The sequence below is a fragment of the Neovison vison genome, chromosome 6 (assembly GCF_020171115.1).
Source record: "Neovison vison isolate M4711 chromosome 6, ASM_NN_V1, whole genome shotgun sequence".
NCBI classification, from domain to species: Eukaryota; Metazoa; Chordata; class Mammalia; order Carnivora; family Mustelidae; genus Neogale; species Neogale vison.
Window position 1 is genome coordinate 5,906,957 of NC_058096.1, and position 8,794 is coordinate 5,915,750.

Sequence of the window (8,794 nt, forward strand, 5' to 3'; positions counted from 1 at the left end):
AAACCCACATGTTTAGGTGAATCGAGGTTTTAGGGCAGAATAATCCCAATTCAAGTTTGCATATAGTAGATAAAGCAAAAGATATTTAGCGGAGTCGCCTGGGCCGCTCAGTGGTTAAGCCTCTGACTCTTGATTCGGCTCAGGTCAAGCTCTCAGGGTTGTGAAATCTGGACCCCATACTTAGTGTGGAGCCTGCTTAGGACTCTCTCTTGTTCGGCTCCGCCCCGCCGCCCCCCACCCACCCACCCAAGAATGTGTGTGCCCGCAAGCCCGCTCTTTCTTTCTCTAAAAATAAAAAATAAATTAAAATTAAATAAAAGATGTTTAGCTGCCCCTTCTGCCAAGGTTGGATTTTGAGAACTCTAATCAAATGAATCAAGGAACTGTGGTTCTACACTGTCTTCACAAAATGAGTAAACCAGGGGCGCCTGGGTGGCTCAGTGGGTTAAGCCTCTGCCTTGGGCTCAGGTCATGGTCTCAGGAGCCCCTCATCCAGCCCGCATCCAGCCCCGCATCCAGCCCCGCATCCAACCCCGCATCCAGCCCCACATCCAGCCCTGCATCCAGCCCCGCATGGAGCTCTCTGCTCAGCGGGGAGCCTGCTTCCCTTCCTCTCTCTCTGCCTACTTGTGATCTCTCTGTGTCAAGTAAGTAAATAAAATCTTAAAAAAAAAAAATGAGTAAACCAAACTAAGGAAGTTTTCTTCCATTCCAAGTTAGGACAGTTGCCTGGGAAACATGCTCCTGACAGGAAAGAAAGTGTTCCAGAGAATGATCAGTTTTTATAGGTTTATATGCCTTTTTACATCTTGTACAAGCTCAAAAGATTATAGATTAGCATATAGGCAGCAATCATGAGTTTTATCACAGAGGAATGCAGGAAGCATGAACATTGATCAATCGCTTAGGGACAAGATGGTTCTGCTATAGGCTACTTATTCACAAAGCAGATGTACAATGCATGGGGGGAAGGCCATAAATCAAGTTTTTGGATTAAACAAAATTTATTTACAGTTGTGTTGACTGAGAAAGAAATCAGAGATGGCATTCCTTGTATACCAGGCCTTTAGAGTTTTTCTTTCATCATTTCCCCTTTTCAATCAATAATCTTTAGACAGAAAGCGTTTATGATCATTATTTTGCCCCTTGATGCCAGAGTAATTGCTTAGTTGCCCTGGGTCCTTGATGTCCCTCAACACTAGGCACGATGTAAGTCATCTAGGAGTCCGGGGGGTGGGGGGGCGGTGGGTGGTGGTGTTCAACAGTATGGCCTTTAACAGGGAATACTACAGCCAATATATATTTTTCAATCAGATTGAATTGTCATGCAAACATTGTATGTGTGCTTTGTAATGAATTTTTGCCTTTGCATTTTTGTAACATTCATAACATAAATTCAAAAATAGCAATAAAAATCCGAGTAATAATATTTGAAGACCTAATGGGGACTAGATACAGAATTAGAAAGAAAAGAATCCCCCCAAAAAATCCATTACAGGTATTTTATAATATTGAATTAACTTGAGTATCTATTTCCTTTATCTGTAGTTATTCGTGCCTTGTGATATGTTTGAGCTGACTGGTTTAAAATGTAATTAAATTTTCTGTGATTATATGTAGCAATTTCTCTGCCCAGTAAGTTTCCATAGATATTACATCTTGTGGTGGTTTTAACTCTATCTCCCAAAACATTTGGTCATCAGTATTAATATTAGAATAATTTTTGTTAGACTCAGACCACTGTATTTGAGATAGAAAGTCAGTATTACACCATATAGGAGTAGAGTTATGATGAAAAGTACTCTAGTTACAAAATAAATCAAGGAGTATTACAGAGGTGGATTTTTAAAAAATTATTTATTTGAGGGGCGCCTGGGTGGCTCAGTGGGTTAAAGCCTCTGCCTTCAGCTCAGGTCATGATCCCAGGGGCCAGGGACTGAGCCCGCATCAGGCTCTCTGCTCCGCAGGGAGTCTGCTTCCTCCTCTCTCTCTGCCTGCCTCTCTGCCTACTTGTGATCTCTGTCTGTCAAATAAATAAATAAAATCTTAAAAAAAAAAAAGAATCATTGTCTAATAAGGCCCATCTTCCTCCATGGGAAGAACTTTGGTGGTATTTATAATGGTTTCTATTCCCATTATGACAGTGAAATAAGTCTACTCAGCCATAAGTTTGGTACTAGTGCAGTAATTTAACATTTATGTGTATTTATGTACAAGGGTCTTTAATGATTTTCTGCAGATTAAGAGAGCTGTACATTTTAGGTGTCTGTGGTGAATAAAGAAGGCCATTGACCTGGGGCGCCTGAGTGGCTCAGTGGGTTAGGGCCTCTGCCTTCGGCTCAGGTCATGATCCCAGGTCCTGGGATGGAGCCCTGCATTAGGCTCTCTGCTCAGCCGGAGGCCTGCTTCCTCCTCTCTCTCTGCCTGCCTCTCTGCCTATTTGTGATCTCTGTCTGTCAAATAAACAAATAAAAACTTTTAAAAAAAAAAAAAAGGCCATTGACCCATAGTTACCTCAGAATCTTCTGGGATGAATGGCAAATTTAGATTTAGGAGGTGGCTGAATTCACCAAGTCACTCCTAAAGTATCATCTTTGGTAGATGCCTATTGTTTTTTCTTATTATGTGTTGGGTTACTCTGTCCACAAAAACGTAGTTTGTGAGTACACTGGGTAATCCGGCATGTTGGACAAGCTGCAGATAAGTTTCTCCCTTTGTACCTGGGGATCTTTCTTCATACATTAACATCTAAGTTTAGGGAGACACAAGGGTCAATCTGTTGAGTATTATATTTACTGCAGGTTAAATCTGTGTTAAGTAGCTCTTCTTGAAAGGCTTTTCCTAGTAGAGGTACTTTATAAGCACCAATGTAGCTAAAGGAACATTAGAGTAAGTCCAAGAGGTCATAAACATTTCATCTAAGTTCTCATCATAATAAAATAGGTAATATTCAAAGTTATATTAGTTAAATCTGCAAGTAACCACGATATTTTATCAGGACATAATAAAGGGGAGGTGAAAGCAAACAAGTAGGTTTACTGTCTTCTAATATCACAATTTTTTAAGAAAAAAAGATTAGAAAGACAAGCCTGGTCCCAAATCTTGGGAAATCAGTGTACACCAATGTCAACTACTCCTCATCCTAGTTTGTAGCTCAGATGTCTCTGATGACCCATCAGGGGCCCGCTAAACAATGAGGCACAAAGATTTTGTCTATTCATGAGCTGTTGTGGTGATTTCATTACATCATTTATTTTTTCCAGTTTGCAAGGCTTCAGGAAAAAGGACAGTTTTAATTCTCAAATGATTCCAAGTCAGAAAAGTAGGAGAAAAATCAAAGTGTTCATTTGAAGAGATGGAGCCAGGCATTGGAGGACACTAAAAGAACCCAAAATTGAGTTCTGTTTGTAATGAATAGTATTAAAATCTAATATCTACAAAAATGTGTTATTGAAACATGTTCTTTCTACAGTCTCATTTTTACCAAAGATAGCCAAATTATTACTAATCTCTTCACAAAATAAATCCAGTTCTCGTAAACTTTGCCTATTTATTTACATAAGCTCAGCAAGAATAGTGATTTACCATGTAGGGTTTTTAAAATCTGCTTTGATGGAAATTTTTTAAGATTTTTTATTTATTTGAGAGAGACTGAGCAAGAGAGAGAACATGAGCCAGGGGGAAAGAGTGGGGGGAGAGGGAAGCAGACTCCTTGCTGAGCAGAGATCCCAGGACTCTGGGATCATGAGCCGAAGGCAGACATTTAACCAGCTAAGCCACTCAGGTGCCCCTGGTACTTTTTTATCAAGAATTTCAGATGGAACTTTTTTTTAATTTATTTTTTCAGTGTTCCAAGACTCATATTTATGCACCACACCCTGTGCTCCTTGAAATATGTGCCCTCCTTAATACCCACCACCATAGCCTCTCAAGGGCAGAAGCCAAACTAAACTCTTGCTGTCAGTGCCTGCATGGTTACAGATTTAGGTGAATTCCTCTTCTTGAGGTCCCAAAAATAACCTGAGGTTCCTGCACCTGCCAGAAATTGACATCTTTACTCATCTGGTAAGGCTGCTGGGAACTCTGCAAGCAAGATAGCAGACCAGCATTTCCAAGGGATTTTATTGGCCCCCAAAAGTCAACCTTAGTTCCTTAAAGCTGTCTGGTCATATCTGAGTCTACGCATGTTTTTCTCGAATATGATATTCCAGTCAAAGTCTTGGTAAAATAACCAATGTTTCCAATGGTGTCTTGTTACAAGGAGAACAGATTCCTATTGAACTTATGCAAACAATTATAACCCCCAAAAGAAAGAATACTCACTGAGAGTTTCTGAATTTTGGAGGGTCTTAAATAGAGAGAAAAGATAAATATTTCAATTTGTTCACAAAGGTGTATTTTATCATATTTCTGTAAGTCATAGGTATCTTAAGAGGAAAGGGTTCCTTAAATCTGGAAGAGTAGACTTTAAAGGACCAGTATTGTTTCTCTTGATCTCAGGGTTTTGAATTCAAGCTCCACATTGGTCTCCATGCTGGATATGGAGCCTACTTAAATTTTTTTTTAATAAAATAAAAGACCGGTAATGTTTTAGACAAGAGTCATAAAAATTATAATCATCTTCCTCAATTCATTCAATCCCATGTTATTAATTCTTGTTCTGTTTGAATGCAGTTTTCCTGCTACTTCTGGAAATTCTTACTCAGCTTAGTTTTATGATCTAAAAGACATCAGAAACCTGTGTGGGTCAAAAAGTCCTCTTTATGACTCTCATTAAAGATGAGACATTTTCAAGAACCTCAGAACAATAATATAAGTGGCAAAAAGACTCAAAATAGGCATGGTTTAAGATCTGATGAGAGTTCACTATAATGCAGTTGACAAAGAAATCCATTTGTGTCAGTGACACACAACATTTCAATAATTAGAATATCAAGTGGTGACCTTATGCCAGGACAAATTAAAATTTTACAAATTTCATATAATTTCTAAAATAGTTACAGCATTTCAGGGTGTTCTGGTGGCTCCGCTGAGCATCCGACTCTTTTTGGGTTTGGTTCAGGTCATGATCTCAGGGTTGTGGGATTGAGCTCTGTGTCAAGCTCTATGCTCTGTGGGGAGTCTGCTTGGGATTCTCTCTCTTCCTCTTCCTCTGCCCCATTCACCCACTCACACACACACACTCTCTCTCTCAAAATAAATAAATCTTTAAAAATAGTTATAGTATTTGCCCATACAATATAACCTAAGAAGGTTTATCGTCATTTGTTTAACAATGCTTCCTATATGACGTAACACAGCAAGTAAGCAAGCCTAATTAGTGAGAAGGATTTCATTTAGGATTCAAATTTTTGGGAAGTTCTGTTAAAAACTTCAGATGGTTTTAAAGCACATGGCTACATAGAATTACAGATCATTATAAAACTTAATATTTAACTATCTATTTAACCAACATGACAATAAGAGATTCTAAAGGCAAATACAAGAGGCTACCGAGCCATTAGCCAAACTTAGCACCTTTTAATACTGAAAAGTCTTAACTTTCCGAAGTAATCAAAGACCTGATAAAGACAAAGCATAGCAACTATGGGGTTTTTTTTGGGGGGGGGGGTAGATTAAAAAAAAAAACTTTGTTTATAATTTCTTATCAAGAGTAGACCAACAATCCAAGAAAACTTGGACTTTTTAACAGAAAAAAGGCCAAATTTTAATCTTATATTAATGTACATTTAAAACTAATTCATTCCAATCTTAATTAATCCTTACCAAGCATAAAATTTGTTTCAGAAGATTTCCCTTCACAAACCTACAACTTTCTTTTTCATTCAGATTTTTGTCCTAAGCCTTCTCTCTCTAAATAACCAGTCTCATTTTAGGACAAAATTATTTTCCTTTCCCTCAACAAAAATATGTTCCCATTCCTCATATCTTTCTTATCAAAAACACATCTTACTTTCCTTACAATACAGAGTTGTTGTTTTTTATCATTTCCTAGCAGTCTCAAATACATTTATCAGAATTCTTAACACTGGGGTGTCTGGGTGGCTCAGTCAGTTAAGCATCTGCCTTTGGCTCAAGTCATGATCCCAGGGTCCTCGGATCGATCCCCACATCAGGCTCCCTGCTCAAGGGAGAGTCTGCTTCTCTTCCTCCCTCTGCCTGCCTCCCCTCCTACTTGTGCGCTCTCTCACTCTCTTTCTTTGTCAAATAAATAAAATATTTTTTAAAAAGAATTCTTAATGCTTAGAAACCTTAATTTCTAGTAAAAATTAAGTAGTAACCACTTGTGAACTGTTACACCAGAATAGTTTACACAAGAACTGTATGAATATGTTTCATGATTCCTGACTAATGTGGTTTTTTAATACTACAACTTTCAGTAAAACACAAAACATATTTACCAAACAGACCCAAGTATCCTGAGTTTGTCTGCAATAAGATGACAAAAGCAGACAAACCTACACTCAGTAATCAATACTCTAGGGGCGCCTGGGTGGCTCAGTGGGTTAAGCCGCTGCCTTCGGCTCAGGTCGTGATCTCAGGGTCCTGGGATCGAGTCCCGCATCGGGCTCTCTGCTCAGCAGGGAGCCTGCTTCCTCCTCTCTCTCTCTGCCTGCCTCTCTGCCTACTTGTGATCTGTCTCTGTCAAGTAAATAAATAAAATCTTTTAAAAAAAATCAATACTCTAGTATTCTATCTTGTTTGGCAAAGACCTAGATATCCAATGAATTCAACCCAATTTATCATTTAATTTAGCAAAACTCCAAAGTTTCAGGTTTCCTTTTTTAAATTTTTTTAAAGATTTTTTATTTATTTATTTGTCAGAGAGAGAGGAGCAAGAGTGAGCACAGGCAGACAGAGTGACAGGCAGAGGCAGAGCGAGAAGCAGGCTCCCCACCAAGCAAGGAGCCCGATGTGGGACTCGATCCCAGGACACTGGGATCATAACCTGAGCTGAAGGCAGCTGCTTAACCAACTGAGCCACCCAGGCATCCCAAGTTTCATGTTTCTAAAGATTTTGAAAGCTATAAACCTTTTTATTTACTTACCCTATCTGCTCTTAACAATTACCTAGGAAAAGTTCATGAGATAGACAAAATCAGCTATTATTTGAAGTCATTTTTTGCTGAACATGGCACCAGAGATGACATGAGCTTATTTGACCGTTAATAGACCTTGTTAGAATAGAAGTGTTATGTTTAATGCAGATATCTCTAAAAACATCTATTTTAATTAAACCAACAAACTTAAACTCCTTTTAATATGGAACATTTCTTCAGATCACATGAACATAAAAAACATTTGGGTTAGTCCCTATCTTTCTGAGTTTTAGAATGTTCAGGTTTTGCTTTGTTTTGTTTTTGTTCTTAACTTAAATACAATTAAATAGCATGTAATGTAGTATTGGTTTCATAGGTAGAGGTCAGTAATTCATCAGTGCTATATAACACGCAGTGCTCACTACATCACGTACCCTCCTTAAAGTCCATCATCCAGTTATCCCATCCTCCCTTCTCTTCCAGCAACACTTAGTTTGTTTCCTATGATTAAGAGTCTTTTATGGTTTATCTCTCTCTCTGATTTCATCTTCTTTTATGTTTTCCTCCCTTCCATTATGATCCTCTGATCCTATGTTTTTTAAATTCTACATATGAGTGAGATCATATGATAATTGTCTTTCTCTGACTGACTTATTTCAGTTAGCATAATACCATCTAGTTCCATCCAAGCCATTACAAATGGCAAGATTTCATTCTTTTTTTTTTTCATTTTTTTCCTTCAGCTAAGACAGCAGAAGAGATGATTTATTGTACACGTGTTACATTCAGCCACAAATGAAAACAGAGTTAGTCCCGAAAAGTCACAGGTCCAGGGCAAAGGGCCAAAAGAGTCGATTTTGGTATGAACAAGGCGGGTCTCTCAAAGGTGGTAGCTGCGATCAGACGGCGATGGATGGTCTAGATCCATTGACTCAAGCTCTAGAGAGTAGGCATACAGCCCAACAATTGGTACCAGCGTCCCTGGCCTCTGGCTTTCCTTATTTCTGCTCCTGTGGCTCCACCGGTGCACAAGCTAGCGGTTTACTTGGACCTCTGCCTCATCTTTCTTCTTTTACGCTTCAGCCTGCGCATTCGCTTTTTCCTCCACTTGGCTCTCATGGTGCAGAGGTTTCCAAGAAGATGGCGCTAAGGCCGAGAGCAAGATTTCATTCTTTTGGTGGCTGAATAGTATTCCATTGTGTATATATAAGATGTCTTTATCCATTCATCTGTCAATGGATATCTGGGCTCTTTCCTTAGTTTGGCTATTGTGGACACTGCTGCTATAAACACTGGAGTGCATGTGCCCCTTCAGATCACTACATTTGTGTCTTTGGGATAAATACCTAATAGTGCAATTGCTAGGTGATAGAGTAGCTCTACTTTCAATTTTTTGAGGAAACTCCATAGTGTTCTCCAGAGTGGCTACACCACCTCGCATTCCCATCAACTGTGTCAGAGGCTTCTCCTTTCTCCACATCTTTGCCAACCTCTGTCATTTCCTGACTTGTTAATTGTAGCCATTCTGACTCGTGTGAGGTGGTATCTCACTGTGGTTTTGACTTGTATTTCCCTGATGTCAAGTGATGTTGAGCATTTTTTCATGTGTCTATTGGCCATTTAAGTGTCTTCTTTGAAGAAATGTCTGTTCATGTCTTCTGCCCATTTCTTGATTGGATTATTTGTTCTTTGGGTGTTGAGTTCAGTCAGTTCTTTATAGATTTTTGGATACTAGCCCTTTCTCTGATAAGACA